Source organism: Triturus cristatus, chromosome 5_2, assembly GCF_964204655.1.
Source record: "Triturus cristatus chromosome 5_2, aTriCri1.1, whole genome shotgun sequence".
NCBI lineage: Eukaryota > Metazoa > Chordata > Amphibia > Caudata > Salamandridae > Triturus > Triturus cristatus.
The window spans coordinates 293510431-293527071 of NC_140588.1; the positions used below are offsets into that span (position 1 = coordinate 293510431).

Genomic DNA, 16641 nt, shown 5'->3' on the forward strand with positions numbered 1-16641 from the left:
AACCCATGTCCTTTTTCAGGACCAGGAAGTAGTGGGAATAATAACCACAGCATACTTCTGGCTCTGGAATAAGGCTCCGTTGCCAAAGCAGCCATGACTTCCTCCTGGAGTAAAATCGAGTGATCCTCCATCAGCCAGTCGTAGGATGGAAGCATGGAGGGAGGGGTTGCCTTGAAGCGGAGAGAGAGTAGCTCCATCGAACTATCTTGAGAACGCACCTGTCCGAAGTGATAGTCTGCCAGTGGTGGAGGTGTTGGCTGATCCTGCCACCAACTAGACGCCCATGGTATTGAAGGGCGAGACTAGGAGGCTGAAGCTGCCGGGGGGCGGGAAGTGTTAGTGGTGGACTGATCGATCCTCTGACCACCAGACCCTCGTGCTTGGAACGAACCACGGCTTCGCAGAGGTTGCTGAACTTGCGTGGCTCGATGGCTTGGGTATGGCTGGTGCAGCTGAAAACCCCCTTCCATACCGACGAAAGGCAGACTGGAGAGGTGGGGCCACTGAGAGGCCCAAAGACTTGTCCACAGCCCGTGAGCCCTTAAAGCGATCCAGTGCTGTCTGCTTGCTTTGTCTCCGAAGAGACGGGTGCCATCAAAGGGCATATCCAAGAAAGAGGTATGGACCTCCTCAAAAAGCCAGATGTTCTCAGCCAGTCGTGGGGTCCGACTTCCACGGTCAATGAAATCTCTGCCCAGTGAGTCGGTTGTGTTGAGACCACACCGAATGGTGAACTTTGCTGCATCTCTCCCATCTGACATTGCTAGGGAGAGGATGGCCGGGCCTCCTCCAGGTCCTGTGGCAGTACTTGCACAACCGTTTCCCACAAAGTGTGGGAATAATGGCCCTATAAGCAAGTGGTGTTCACCGACCGCCGGCAAGGCTGGCGGAAAAAAAATATTGCTTACCCCAACTATCCAGCCTCTTTTATTACCTATCCAGGGGAGCGGAAGGGAGCACGCCTTGGGATGCAGATGCCTGGCCTACCAAGCTCTCTGGGGTAGGGTGAGTAGTGAGGAAATTTGGGTCGCCCGGAGCAGGGTGGTGGCAGGAAATTGTCCTATTCACAGGAGCCCATGTGATGTGTTTCGACCAGTGTTCCAGTAGGACGTCCGTGAGGGCTTCCTTTAACAGGAGTAAGGGTGCAGAGGAGAAAGCACCCAGTTGCAGCACCTCCATCAAGATGTTAGGCTTGACTACCACCGAAGGTAGCTGAAGGCTAAGGACATGAGCCGCCCTTCGCACCACCATAGCATAAAACGCTTCCTCCTTCCGTAGCCACGGTAGGGGGAAAAAGCATGCCAGTATCTGGAGAATTATCAAGCCCACTGGCCTCATCCAATTCCTCATATCAGTCCATTTCTTCTTCTGGCTGGTCTTCTAAAATGTCCAGCGACCCCTCCCAATCTTTTCCCACTCCTAGCCCTTCAGAAGAAGGCTCTGGAAATGACCTGGGACCTGGAGGCCCTATTGGTGCCGGAATCAACATCGAGCGATGCCATATCAGCTCCGGGTCATCGGGTATGAGAATGGGGCTGATGTCACCGGTGGGCGCCGGCAGCATCGCCATGGGGAGCGGGTTGGGCAAGGTTGCAGTGGCACGACCAACGACGGACTGGATCCAAGTCCAGATCCATGGGGGGCTCCGGAGTGGAACCTGATGGATCGACAAAATGTCGAAAAAATCCTGTCAAAAAGTGACAGAGAGCAGCTCTCTTTAAGGATCAACACTTAACTGGCGTGGAAAGAAAAGAACTGACTGCAGTGCGCCGAGGTGGCGCCTAAATAGGTGACAAGGACACCACTTTTGGTGCGGAAGACGCCAAGCGGAGCTGACCGACGTCACCTACTGGCACGCAGGGGTATTGTTCAAAGAAAAATCTTCCGGAACCAGTCAGATGCCTGGGAAATTCAACTGTAAGGAATCTCAGGCTAGATGTCTCGATCAGAAAATGGTTCTAGGGATGGTATATCTATCTTTCTGGACTACCAGATGCCAGTACATTCATCTGCGTGACTTTGTATAAAATCCATTTTATTTTGTTATTTCTATATCTTCATATACATGGAATGGTTAGCCATATTTACTACAGGTGCACGTCAGACACTTTAGCAGCATTTCAAAGGTCAGAGGGAACCAAATTATACCTACTAAGCTTGCTCTCTCCCCTCATAATCGGGGATATCCCTAAACTGGATGATAACCCATCAGTCATATTTTTCTACTTAATAACAATTTTGTCTTATACAACTCGTAGATGCATTCACTTGCATAGTATCCTGTAAGACGAAACCAACAGGGGGCAACGTGGCATTATTGCAGTGACACCTGCTACACTATGAGGGGGCTTTCCACACACCAATTAAGGTTCTTAGAAGGAGAGGCAGGGGCCACTATGCTTGCTGGCGACAAGGCTAGAGAGAGTACACTTTCTATACCACTGGAAAAAAATATTGCACGTGCTTCTGTTTCTAAATACGTCCTACTTTTGTGACGGTCTTGGACTGCTTTCCTTGGCAAGGAATGCTACACTGTCAATCATAAGAAGCCTTAGAAAAACGCAAAACGATCCAGAAAGTACTCCAAGACTTGCTGCAAGGCTGGAGATAAACAATAGTGGCGGGAAAGGGACTGCCAGGAATTCATTAAGTTCGTCTTACAAAGATGGAGGATACGCACGTGCATAAATGACTGACGTGCATGTTTGGAGGGGACACGTAAGCTCCGCCGCGTGTATTAAAAGGGCAGGAGAGAGAAAGCTGGGCTGCAAACAAATGTGCTTTCCCCAAAGCCATGTTTCATCTCCATATCGACTGCTTACAACATTCCTCTTGTATTTATGGATGTATCCTTTTGCAGACAGAGACCTGGTAGAACAACTGAGGCATTACATTTGGTGTGTACGGTAAATGGTTAGCACTTTCCAATCTTAAACCTTATATTTTCTTATTTCCTATTATCATTCTAATGCCACTTGACACTTCAATGCACTGATCAAATTAACATATTAAATTAAAAATGCAATATATGCTTAAAACAATTCCCACCTATAAAGGGAACATGAGGGCAACTTAGAAATCAAACAACATTGTCAGAAGCAGTTCTGCTGTGTGCTGAACCTTGGTTTTTTCCAGGTTACTTTAAATGCACATTTACAGGAAATGGCAAAGATCTCGCTTCAATCACCGACAGCTGCGCTGCTTCGTGTATGACTGTTAAAAGCAATCTGGAGGTGTCATGAATGTGGTACAACAAGTTCTTAACCAGTGCAGTCATGAGTACATTTCTTTGGCAGCTACCTTAGTGAGCACGAAACTTGAAACGTGCGCTGCGCCTACATACATCTAAAACAGACATCACGGCCAACAGCCTTGTGAGCCACACAAACAAGCATTTGCAATGCAATAGGTCTCGCATTTACACACGTTTGAGCTATTGGCATTGTAAATGGCAATGCCTTACTTTATGTTTTGGTTTTAAAACATAAATAAAATGCATTGTCATGTGTTTCTTACTTTAATAAGTGCAGCGCCGTCTTCACGGACACCGCGCTATGCAATAGGTGTTCATTTTGGTACTGTAAATAACAATGCCTTTTAATCTCGGCTGCATTCTCTCTTAGTCGGGGAACTCGTCAGGAGTGCCCATTATCCCCTCTCCTCTTTTCCCTAGCCTTGGCACCTCTAGCGGCATGGATTCGTTGGGATCCAATGATAAGAGGGCTGCGGTGGTCCCCCTGATGGGAGGACCGCATATCTCTATACGCAGACGATATACTGCTCTATATGGCCTCCCCTAAAAAATCCCTTATAGTTCTCCATCAATTGTGGGAAATCCTTACTATTTGTCCTGATGGGAGACCCCCCTGTTCCTCCCCGAAACTGTCAAATACAAATTAACACTGCTGGATTTAAATATTTGGGGATCTTTATTTCTCTTAACCCCTCGGTCAGGTATGCCCAGAATCTTCTCCCCCCCTCTTCAGAAACTCAAAGGTGATAATGCTAACTGGAAGAAGCTCCCCATCTCGCTCCTGGGCAGAGCCGCCCTCTTTAAAATGATGGCCCTGCCAAGATTTCTCTACGCCCTACAAAACACTTTATGGTTTAAATCTTTTATTGATTTTCGTAACAACCGAGAAAAGGAAACCAGACCCCGACTCCTTAATACAATCTATGACAGACAAAAGTGTTGCGACTAATAGCATTACCGGGGTAAGAAGCATGGAGCGAGGCTACTAGAGAAAGAAGGGTAAGAAGGAGAACAAAGGACAAAAACATCAGAGGAAGAACCTCCAAAAACGTAAACCCAAAGGTTCCCCAAACCTGACCACCCTCTGCCCCCTTTCCCCCCCCCTCCTCTCGTCCATCAACTAGGAAAAAGGGGGGGAAAAGAAAAGTCCCCTGGATAGGGAAGGAAGACCAGAGAACCACAGCAGATCATCTCAGTTTGGCAGATCTGCGCGGGAGGGCCTTCTGTGGGATCTGTGTTTCTGCCAGACGCAGTAATCTAAGATAGCAGGGGCATGTTAGTTCCCTGAAATCAACCATGAGGAGGGTGAGAAAGGGGCGCCAGAGCTCTGGGAATTCAGACCCTCTACCTGCCAGAGTGAGAGTGAGCTTCTCCATCCCCAACACCGACCACAGTCTCTGCAACCATCCCGAATGAGGTGGAGGGGAGGGGGAGCGCCAGTGCGCCAGTATATTCTGTGTAGCAGCTCCCAAAGCGATAGCGATCCGGCGTCCCCTTCGGGATTTTAGAGGGTACATCAACGGGTTTGGTAGGCCCACAAGTACATAGGCAGGGAAGCGCGGGAGCTGCGTGTCTAGGTGAGTATCTATGTCGTCCAATATTTGGGACCAGTAAAGCTGAATGTGCTCACAACTCCATAGTAGATGTTCTAGGGTGCCCACCTCCCCACAGCCCCTCCAGCAGAGAGCACTCTGGCGGGGATCAAAGTGATGGAGACGCTCAGGCGTATAGTACCAGTAGGTGACTACCTTAGTCATGGTCTTGGTCAGGCCTGCATGGTATGCTGAGTGTCGGGCCCTGTAGAAGATGTTATCCCATTCCTTATGAGTGAGGGACCTCCCGATTTCCCTCTCCCAGCGCATCCGGCCCGCGTTGTACGTATGCGCATTTGTGTCAAGTAGGTGCTTGTAAAGATCGGAAATGAGCTTTGTATCTGAGGGTCTGGTAATCTAACATTTCTCATTTGTAGTGAGGGTGCGCTGAGCACCAGGTTTCACTTGAGGCTGCAGGACACAATGTCTAAGTTGCGCGTATGGGAGCCTCTCTGTCTCTGGAAAACCATAATCTGTGCGAAGCTGTGGAAAGGGAATGATGCCATCTGTGTCGAACAGATGTCCAAGGCATCTACACGGAGAGGACCGCCAGAGTGTAAAAGCCCTAGACCCCATGCCTGGTTGGAATTCGGGATTGTTAAAGAGTGGCGTCAATGGAGAGGGGAAGGACGTCAGGGCGTGTGTGATAGCAGTACTATCCCACGCCTCCAAAGTTGGACCCGTGATATAGGAAGCATAGAGATTCGGCGGCCTGTGGGCCTTACGCAGAAAGGGGACACCCTGCAGGGTCGTTGCCGCCACCGCTTGGTTTTGGAATAACCAATGCTTCTCGGACTCCAACCGACTCCACTCCACAAGGTAGCAGAGTTGTGTAGCGTAGAAGTAAAGCTGCAGGTCAGGAACCCCAACCCCACCCGCTCGGGCGGTAAGATTGCTATGGCGTGCTTAAATCTGGGCTTGCGGCCCTGCCAAATAAACTGTGCCAGCTCCGTTTGAGTTTGCTGAATCCAGCCCGAAGGTGGACGGATAGGAAGCGTCTGAAAAAGGTACAGGATTTGTGGAAGGATAGTCATTTTGGTAGCCGCGATTCTACCCAGCCAAGAAAGGGTGCGATGTTTCCACTGACCCAATTCACTGCGAATGTGGGCGCGGAGCCGGTCGTAATTAGCGGTGACTGTAGCGTGAATGGTGGGGCCTAATTGCACTCCCAAGTAGGGGACTGCAGAGGCCGCCCACTGTATCGGGTGTTCCTCTTGGAGGCTGGCCATCGTGTGCTGGGCAACGGAGATATTAAGTGTCGTTGATTTTTCCATATTAATTTTAAAACCGGATGCCTGCCCAAAACTATGGAGTTCGATAAATAGCGCTCTGAGGGACTGGACCGGATCCATGAGAGATAATAGAACATCATCCGCATATAAGCTGATGGTGTGGACATCTCCGCCAAATTTGATGCCAGTTATAAGGGGATGACACCGAATCCGAAGAGCTAGCGGTTCCATATAGAGCGCAAAGAGGAGGGGTGAGAGGGGGCACCCCTGCCTCTTACCTCTGCTAATGTGGAACCGGGAGGGGGTCTGTCCATTCACCCAGACTGTGGCCGTAGGTAGATGGTAACAATTCAGAATCCGCGCACACAGTTTCTCCCCCAGTCCAAACCGTCGCAGTACATGCTCTAGATAGGGCCAATCCACCCTATTGAATGCCTTCTCCGCGTCAACGGCCAGTAACATATATTCCCCGGCGATACGCGATGCCTTTTCAATGAGGTGGAGGACTCTCTTGGTATTATCACTCGTCTGCCTCTGCGGTATGAATCCGCCTGGTCAGGCTCCACTAGCTGGAGCATGTAGGGCCCAAGTCGAGTTGCGAGGATGCTCGTATATTGTTTGAGATCGACATTGAGCAGAGATATCGGCCTGTACGCGCTACAAAGTGTCGCGTCCTTCCCTGGCTTGGGGATAACCACAACCGACGCCTCTAACATTTCTGCCGGGATGGCTCCATCCCGGGAGAAGGTATTAAACAAGTGTCTCAGTAAGGGAGCCAACTGCGCACAAAACGTTTTGTAAAAGGCTGCCGTGTATCCATCCGGCCCGGTGATTTGCCCAACTTTAAGCGCGAGATTGCTGCAATGACCTCCTCCGTCCCGATATCCCTGTCGAGATAGTCCGCTTGTGCTGGAGTAAGAGACGGTATCCGAGCAGTCTCTAAGTAGGCGGTGTGGGTCTAGGGAGTCGCTCGTATAAAGAGACGCATAGAAATCACGAAAGGCTTCTGCGATCGCCCTGTCGTCCGACATGAGGTCACCCTCGAGGCCCCGGCGAAAAGCATGCACCCCTTGGTGTTGCCGGGTCGCCCGCAGCCTATGGGCTAGCAGACTGCCACATCAGTCGCCCCCAGTATGAAAGGACTGGCGCAATCGGAGAGCCGCATACTCGGCTCTATCCTGATCTAGGGCCGCAAGCTGCTTCCGTTCCACGCATAACTGTCGCCATGCTCTAGCTGCCCCTGTGCGCTGGTGTATTTGCTCCAGTTCAGCCACCCTCTGGGTAAGCTCCGACTGTTTGCGACAGCGCTCCAAATTGCTGGCCGTCGAGATGGCCATAAAGTCACCCCGCAGGACAGCTTTAAGGGCCATCCATTGTGTTGCCAGAGACGTGTCCGGGTTCGCGTTAAGAGTGAGATAGTTGGCGATTGCTACCTTGATTTGGTCGACCGTAGAAGCAGAGTGCAATAGCGAGTCGCGCAGTCGCCAATGCCGCAGTGGGTGCTGTACTGGAGGGAATTGGAAGGTGGCAACAACCGGGGAGTGATCTGAAAGAGATGCAGTAAGGATTTCGGAGCCCGTGGCGAGCGCCTGCAGTGGGAGAGAGCTAATGAAATAGTCTAGCCTGGCGTATGTTTTATGTGCCCCTGAGAAGTGTGTGTAAGTGCGGCTGCGGGGATGAAAGGAGCGCCACAAATCAACGAGCCCAAGATCACCAAGGTGAGCCAACCCCGCCTGAGAGAGAGCACCCACCTGAGACTTCCGCTGGGCAGAACTGTCATTAAGATTGTCAAAAACTAAATTCAAGTCCCCTCCCAGCAGCAGGCGGCGCTCCGAGTTGGCTGTGGCTTCGGTAAGGACAGTGTGGAAAAACTTGTCCTGACCCTCGTTCGGGGCGTAAACAGAGCCCACTATGAGAGAGACCCCGGCCACTAGGAACTGATAAGTGAGTAAGCGGCCCTTTATCTCAGCCTCCTTTTGAAGGACCCTGCCCTGAAAGGAGCGAGAGACCAGGATAGCAACCCCGGTGGATTTAGTGTAATTAGAAGAGAAGAGTTGCGTGGGGAAGGCACGCGATTTCAACCTGTGATGGTCCCTGGGGGTGAGATGCGTTTCCTGTAAGAGGTATATGTCTGCATCTGAGTGTTCCAGAAAGTAAAGGACCGCTTTGCGCTTTACTGGATTGTTGAGTCCCCGAACATTAAGGGTCAGAATCTTGAGTGGCTTATGAGGCATCTAGTGTGGGCGGGAAGGACATGCCTAGGCCGAGCGCGCAGCGCCTACGCTGAGATATAGTCTGGAGACATTCGAAACACAGTGTGCTACCAATAAACCACCTGTCTGGGGAGGGAAGAGGGATGGACGAGAGGAGCAAACCCCAAAAAGCCCAAAAAGAGAGGATGTCACCCCCCTCGCTTCAAATAACATAACAACTATAAACAACAATAAGCAGAGTCCGTTGTCCCAGGACAACTGGTCGGTCAAAGTGCTTGGGTCCATACTGTGGCCACTGGAAGAAGAGTTCTCCCCCCGCCATCCACCCAGAGCTAGCAAAGATGATATGAGAGAGTATGCCAGTAAGAGGTGCACTCCAGCTTCATTTGGCCGTGTCTTCACCTCCTGCAAGCGCCTCCGTTGCTGTGGTGAGCGCCGCCCGCTGACTCCGGGAAATCTTCGACTGGGACGGTCCACGAGAGCGCCGTCGTAGAGCCTGCCTCTGCCATCCAGATGAAGGCGACCCCGGGCCCAACGCAGCCCCCCCCTGATCGGCATCATCGTCTGGCGCCGCCAAGCCCAGTAGCTGGCATGCGGCCATCAGGGAACGCAATTGGTGAAGTCTGCCTTCATGGCGGAAGATGAGGCGGAACAGATGCCCCCATGAATAAGTGATCCCTTGCTGCCGCAGGTGCTCCGTCACCGGGCGGAACGGCCGCCGCCGCTGCAGGGTAATCAAAGCCAGGTCTTGGTATAGGACAGGAGTGTGACCCTGAAAGGAAAGAGGATGGAGGGCTCGTGCCTTTGCGAGGATGGCTTCCTTGACTTTAAAGTCCTGAACACATACCAGGATGTCCGCCGGCGGGCCGTTTAGGCCCCTGTGGGGGCCCACTCTATGGGCCCTGTCCAAGACAATGACAGTGTCAGGAGTACCCCCCAAGATGTGCTGGAACAGGGCCGTGGTGAAAACAAACAGGTCCCTAGTATCCTCGGTCATCTTGACTCCCCGGATCCGGATGTTGTGTCTTCGGGACCGGTTTTCCAAATCCTCCAGATGCGTTTGGATATCCATGTTTTGGTCCCGCAGGCGGATCACCTCCTGCTGAAGCATCGCTGTATCATTTATCGCCATATCGCTTTTCTCCTCAAGGGTAGCGACACGTTCTCCAACATCGTCAACATCCTTACGTAAGTCCTTAATTTCGGCAGCGAATTCGGTTTTGACCGATTGAATGTCCTCGCGTAGGGTAAGGAAAAGAGACTCCAAGAAGGCCTTCGTGATAGGCTCCTCCACGGCACTCGGAGAAGTTTTTGGGGCCGCTGTGTCAGGCACCCCGCTAGCCATTACAAAACACTTTAGATGTAGTTCCAGCGTGTTACTTTAAGGAAATTGAGGGTCTACAAAGGGATCTATTATGGGACGGTAGACCTTCAATCGCACTAAATAAACTAACACTAAACTGGTACGATGGAGGAATCAGTCTTCCAAACATCAAGAAATACTACTGGGCCTCCCAGCTGGCGGCAATCAACCATGGTACGTTTGGTCGCACAGACGATCCAGGCTACGCCATGGACAAGTGGCTCCTTCCGGGAGGGAGCTATGGTAGAGCTCTGTACTCCCGACCCAAGCGATTCCTCTTAACAGACCCCACGAAACATTCCGTTCAAATTTGGCTCTTTGGGATGGAGACACAAGTTAATATTAGCCACCCCTCTCTGGGACTCAGAGAAATTGGGGAGTCTCTGGAAAACGAAGGGTTTCGACAGGTGGGATCTTATTGGAATTTCAGCGATCAAGGATTTATGGGGGAAGGGAAAGATCAAGACCTTTACTGAGCTTCAGAGTGAATATGAACTGGCAGACTCGGAGTATTTTCGCTATGTACAGGTTAGGCACTCGCTCCAGTCCTCCTTACCTAAGGGATCTGATCCCCCCGGAGGCTTCTCCACTGGAGGACAGGGTTTTGGATGGTTACCTACCCGAATAAACAATCTCACTCATATACAAAAAGTTAATTAACCACATGGCAGACCCTCTTCAAACACTGAGGGATAGGGGGGTGCAGGACGGGATAGAGCTAGACGACGAAGATTGGCAGGCTGCAGTGTCTTCCCCCAGAGTGGTAGCTATTCCAGCATGCCTGAAACTGGTTCAGCTTAAGATCCTACACAGAATTTACATGACGGGACCCCGATTGGAGAGAATGGGGTGGGCTGACACGGGTGAATGTAAGAGGCAATGTGGCCTCACCGGTACGTTCATGCACATAATTTGGGAGTGTACACATGTCCACTCTTATTGGATCCAAGTGCACGACATTATCAGCAAGGTGTTACGTATCTCCCTCCGTCCAGAGGCTAGGAGATGCCTTTTAGACATATGGGAGCCCACAGATCTGGACACCTCCCAGACGCAGTGGGCCACTCTGGGGGTTATGTTGGCCAAAAGAAATATTGCTCAATTGTGGGGGGCTACACATCCGCCTACCTTAGAAGCCTGGGAAAGGAACCTTGACTGGTGCATGTTCAGAGAAAAAAACGGTTTATATTGCAAGGGGGTGCCCTAGGAAGTGGTCACATATCTGGGGCCTGTGGAATAGCTATGGAGGAGAGATCTGCACTCCACCTCGCAGCGCTGAACAAGAAGACCCCACTTCCCCGTAATGTTCCTCTCCTTTGTAATGTGTGTATATCCTTCCACCCAGCTGTACTGTGATGTATAATTTGCACGATCCTCTGTGCTGTACTATTTGCTGATGTGTGGTTAATAAAAAGAGTTTAAAAAAAAACAATGCCTTTACATTTTTTAAAAGACAGTGCCATTTACAATGTCAATTGCTCAAAATAATGTAATTGCGAGACCTATTGCATTGTAAATGCTTGTTTATGGATGTTGCATGGTGTTAAAAAAAAAAATTCTCTGTATATTGTCTGTAAACGGATCCCACACATTACCTGTATTAAAAAATAAACTAAAAGAAAGTGGTATTTAAAATAATCTATGTTTAAGTATAATTAACGGTCATCAGGGCAGGACTTTGTGGCGAACAGAACAGGATCTATCAGTTGGCACCTCTAAAAGGAAGGGGCCAGAACCCACTTGCCCATGCCTTAAAACATCTCTGTCTAGTAATTAGGAGGATAACAATCAATCCCTTTAGTCGCCTGTTAAATGACAGCAACATATTGGTGTCCACAGAAAGTTGAAATCATGTCACCAACAGATTAGTACATTCTAAGTACAGATTGTGTGTGAGAGACAGCGAGATAGAAGAAGGGAGACGACCACACAAGCAAATCCCCGGTGCGTGTCTCAGTTGTGTACCTGCTCAGTTACCATGCAACAGGTGGCAGCGAAACAAGAGCGCTGGAGAAATGGAATGAAGAGACAATAGCGAGGCAGGAGGTGGGAAAGAAAGAGGGGGGGTGGGCTAATGCGTGACAAAGGGCGAGGGAGAGAACGCAAGAGAGAGAGGGGGTACAGAAAAGTGACAGAGCCAGAGAGGATGGTGCGTGAAAAAAAGAGCGGGAGAAAGAGAAGGGAGGCAGAAAAAAGAAAGAAACCGTGGCAACGAGCGCGTGGGTAAGAGAGCTCAAACCAGACTGTGGGGCTCAGGCGCGCGAGGGAGTAGCGGCAGCATCCGTTAATATGTCACAAAACTTCAAAGTTCAACGTCCTCCTCCGGTTTGCTGACGAAGCTTCACCCGGCAGTATTTCCATTTTTTGTTCGTCCTATTCCGAGCTGATCGCACTGTGAAGGCGAGGTGTATCAAAGAGTTAACTGCGGAGTGAACTCAGAAGTGCACAGCCCTCCCTTGCTCTCGGGGGCGCATCCAGGCTCTGCGCCCCCGAGAGCGCCCCTCATAACTTCCACAGACACCAACCAACGCACGTACGCAGACACACAAATACAAACCCACAACAACAACAACCCCAGACACACACGCACCCAGACACACACGGACAACACCTCACGTCCAGGCTCTGCACCCCGAGAGCGCCCCTCATCCTCACATACAGACTCCCACAAACACAGACACCAACTGACAAACACCTGTAGACACAAATAAAAACCCACACCTACAACCCCAGACCCCCACGCACCAAAACACACAAGGACACCAACTCACATCCAAGCGCCCTCCCCCCCAGAGTCCCCCTTATCCGCACCTATAGACCGCCAAAAGCAGACACCAACCGATGCACGTACATAGACACAAACAAAAACCCACAGCAGCAACCCCAGATAGCCCACTCGGCACCCAGACACACACGTACACCAACTCACATCACGGCGCCCCGAGAGCGCCCCTCATCCGCACCTACCGACCCCCACAAACAGACGCCAGCCGACGACGCACGCAGACACACAAATAGAAACCCACACCAACAACTCCTGACACACACAAACGCACCCAGGTATACAATTAAAGACACATTTACCCCAAAAACACACACACACACACATATATGACAGCAGCTCCGTACTCTGCTTTGCCCCTTTTTAATATATCTATGACAAGGATTTGCAGAATGTGACACACAATACTGTGCAAAGTTGGAGGTCGCTAACCAATGAGAGAGCCGACTGGCGCGTGCTCCAGGCATGAAGGCTGCGTGGTTGCAGGAAGCCCGGAGCGTGCAGTACACTTGACGCCTCATAAAGATAAGAAATTCATTTGCGACAGAAGGAAAGCAGACGAGCCAGTCCGGGTGGACCAGCCCAAAAAGCAAAAGGGAGGCAACCCAAAAAGCTAATTTCAATGGCAGTCCACCGTTTACCATAAATGGTGACGCCAGCCAATGGAAATAAGGGATGGGGCTTCAAGCCCTTTTCTCAAATTCCTCGTTGACAAAAAATCGCGCCGAGCGAGCAGCGCATGCGCTGCAACGCTAGGCAAGACCTTAGAACAGCAGAAGCCTCCTAAAATAAAATTTAAAAAAAAGAGGCCAAAATGAGTCTCTGCTCTTTAACCTCTTCTATGCCCATGACGAGATAGTCTCGTCATGGAGCGCGGTTGCACTGTGCCCATGACGAGACTATCTCGTCATGGACCCCGCCCGCTAATACAATGCCCGGCACAGGAGGGGGAAAGGGCGGGGCACTGAAGGGGTTAAGCTTGTTCTCTTTCCATTGGTACAATATAAATAGACTTTCGGTGTTGGCGAATTTTACTCCAAAGCAATGGTTCATGAGCCTCGTACCCAGTGCTTAATTTGAGCCGGTGATTTCCGGCACTTAATCATTAACACCAGCGCTTTTCATGAACACCAGCTAAGGACATATTAATTTATGGTAGGCACAGAGTGATTTGACCAGAATCGGAGGATGTTGAGCCGACACTCGAACCTGGTTCCCTACCTCCGAAGTCAGCAGCTCTGGCCATAACATCCTCTACCCACGTTGATGGCTAGGAGTTGGTTCTGTTTTAGGTGGCACTGACAGGAGAAATGGGCTGTTGCAAGCTGCCTCCTGACAAGAGCTCCGGCACGTATTTTGTTACAAATTAACCACTGTTCGTCCCACATCGTATATCCCACTAAATCCCTGCACTAATACTGTGAAGGAGGCAAATGCTTCCCATAAACAATGCTCAACTTTTTATTTCTTTTCCTGCCGGACCCAAATTAGTACGCCACAGACGTGTGCATAACTGTCTTGATAACTAGCATGTATATCCCACACAATCATAGCATGGTAGGGGCTGGCAGTGCCAACTAAGGGTATTGCAACATAGAAGAAGCCATGAAACTAAGATAAGAGTAAAAAAAAAACTACTTGTCCTGCTCCTCCAAGTCCAGCACGGTCTCTGGAGGGCCCCCCTGGAGCATGGTAAAAGCCTTTGGGCCTCCACTGCTGCATGTTGATTGATGAACTGCAGCAAAGTTTTAGGGTAATTGAAAATCTTTACCTTCACATCCACCAGCACCCGAAGACGAGCAGCATACAGCATAGCATATTCCAAGTTCTGTTCCTTAATTTTACTTTTAGCCGGGAGAAACTGTCTCTGCGCTTCCTGGATTTGCTGCGCAAAATCCAGGAAAATGGACAGTTCAGTGCCCTCGTGGCGGAGCACCCGAAGCTCTTGGGACTGGCGGAACGCTGCATCTCAGTCCCTAGAGTTCAGCAGCCTTGCAATTATGAGGTGAGGCTTTGCCTCGGACACTGGAAGAGGTGCAAGAAAATGATGGTCACACTCAACCACGTTTCATGCCCTAGTAAATCAATTAGTTGTTCCACATACCTCTACCAGGTCTCCCTGTATGTGGAATCAGCGAGGACGATGATACAGAATTTATTTCGAAGTGATCTGGCTTCCTATTTCTCCATTTTTGCCTGCAGGGAGGCAAGGCTTTCTCGATCTACGTTCGGGACGCTGAGGTTGTAATCTGTCCGTCCTCCGCCTCCGAAAACTCATAGCTCGACCATGTCCAAACATTCTGCATGCTTGTGGAGATGTTCTGACATCCGATCCATATGGAAGGTGAGGGTGTCAATCTTGCAATCAATTTTAGTGAAACTGTGCTGCATGGCAGTCAAGATTTACCCCAGCTCACTGCCCACCTACAGCCATGTAGTGTACAGGCTGGACTCCGGCACCGTCACACACTCATCACGAGTCCTCTGAGTTTTCCACAAATCAAATAGCAGCTTGGGCTGAATTTTGTCATTTTTTACCCATTATGCAAAGCCACCCTAAAGTGCACAAAAGGAAGTGTCACCGGCAAAGAAGGCCCTACGTAGGCAGACCAGGGGTAGGGCAAGCAGCTGCTATCGTCTTCATTGTTCTGCTTGCAATGGTAAAGGGACCCCCCCCCTCCCCCACCCTCACCTTTACAAATATTCCATTCTGTAGCTGTCCGTGCTACGATCTATCCCCAAGGCAGAGCCAGGAGTCTTCAACAGCGCCAGAGGAAGGGGTAGGTGTTCACCAAGATGTCCGCTGAGCCAGAAAATCCGCACACCACACCCCAAACAAGGCAAGATAAGGCAACAAAGTTCTGTGGGGGACATGGCTGTCAAAACTTGCCACGCAAACACATCAGCTGGCTGGGAGCCTGTGTAGCCCAGGACGGTCAATTGTCAACCCGAGTTCGTGGAGCGAGTAGGACCCCATGCCGGCCCGCAATGATCCAGGGTCCACGAGGAGGTAGGCAGTGAGTCTCTCTGTGCAGGCGGTACTGGCGCCCACTCTGAGGACCCAGCCAGCATGACATCAAACGCAGTGAATCAGGGCATCCGGGGCCCCCATATGACCAGCGGGACCCCGGGTAGAGGTATGCGTCTCCCGCCAGGACCCTAATCCTTCCAGGAGTTCCCACAGCTCAGCACGGGCCCTAGCATCACAGCACGCAGCAACAAGTAGCCTGGTGCGTAGGAGCTTCTCACACAGCTGCGGCCCTGGGCCTCAGAAGCAGCCCAGGCTGCATATGTCAACCTGGCCAGCTGTGGTGTGCAGGGCCCTCCCCATACCCAGGCACAGCGCAGCAATGATACAGGACCCCCGCGTAGTCAGTGGGGCCCCGAGATGAAGAAGGCAACATTAATTCAATCTCCGCTGTGCAGTGAGCATGCCTGCAACCCTCACACGATCCAGGTTGCGCTAGCGCAGATCGGCAGCCGTGTCCCGCCACCAGACACCTCCAAATCAAATATTTTAGGCCCGATGCCAGCCCCAGCTCCTCAGGTGGGCGAGGCGGCGAAAGCTGGCTGTATGGCACCAAGACGTTGCAGGATGAAGGAGCTTGCCCCCCCTCCCAATCCTCAACAAGTTTATATAAATTCACTTTAGAATCATCAATTTTAGCAGAGGAGCTCTTGTCCCACTGTGGGAAAACAATTGCATTGGTAAGAGGAACATTGGGAAAAGAGGTAAGAATAAAAAAATATACTGAGAGCTTCCTGTCAGGCAAAGAAAACATCGATTGCTGTGCATCATTTCTGTACGCATGAGATTTTGGCTCTCATGTATGCAAATCGAAACTAAAGAAGAAATGAAAGGCCCACTGCTCGTGCATACTTGTAGCAGAACTCTTTTAGTAAACTGATTGACCTGATATATTCCAAGCATTCCCTTCAAGCAGAAATGTGTGCAAACAAACTATATTTAAGTGTTTAAGATTCGAAAATGTACCCAAAAGCATGAGAGGTCCTTATGGGCTCCTCCCTCATCACATAGCTTTTCTCAACCCCTGGGCAACAACTAATGCTCGGAAAAGCCACAAGACCTTAAGAATGGCCAATGTGCAACTAGGCCTCTTTGATGGCAAACTTATGCACTTAAAACTCAGCTTCACTTACCGGATGTGCCACCAGCATGTTTTTTTTGGTTCTGTCATTCCAATT

At 50.5% G+C, this 16641-nt stretch overlaps 1 protein-coding gene across 2 annotated transcripts in view; it reads right to left on the minus strand.

Annotated features, from left to right (window-relative positions):
• CDKAL1 (CDKAL1 threonylcarbamoyladenosine tRNA methylthiotransferase) overlaps window positions 1–16641 on the minus strand; it is a 2121425-nt gene that overhangs the window by 1470565 nt on the left and 634219 nt on the right. The window lies entirely within an intron of this gene.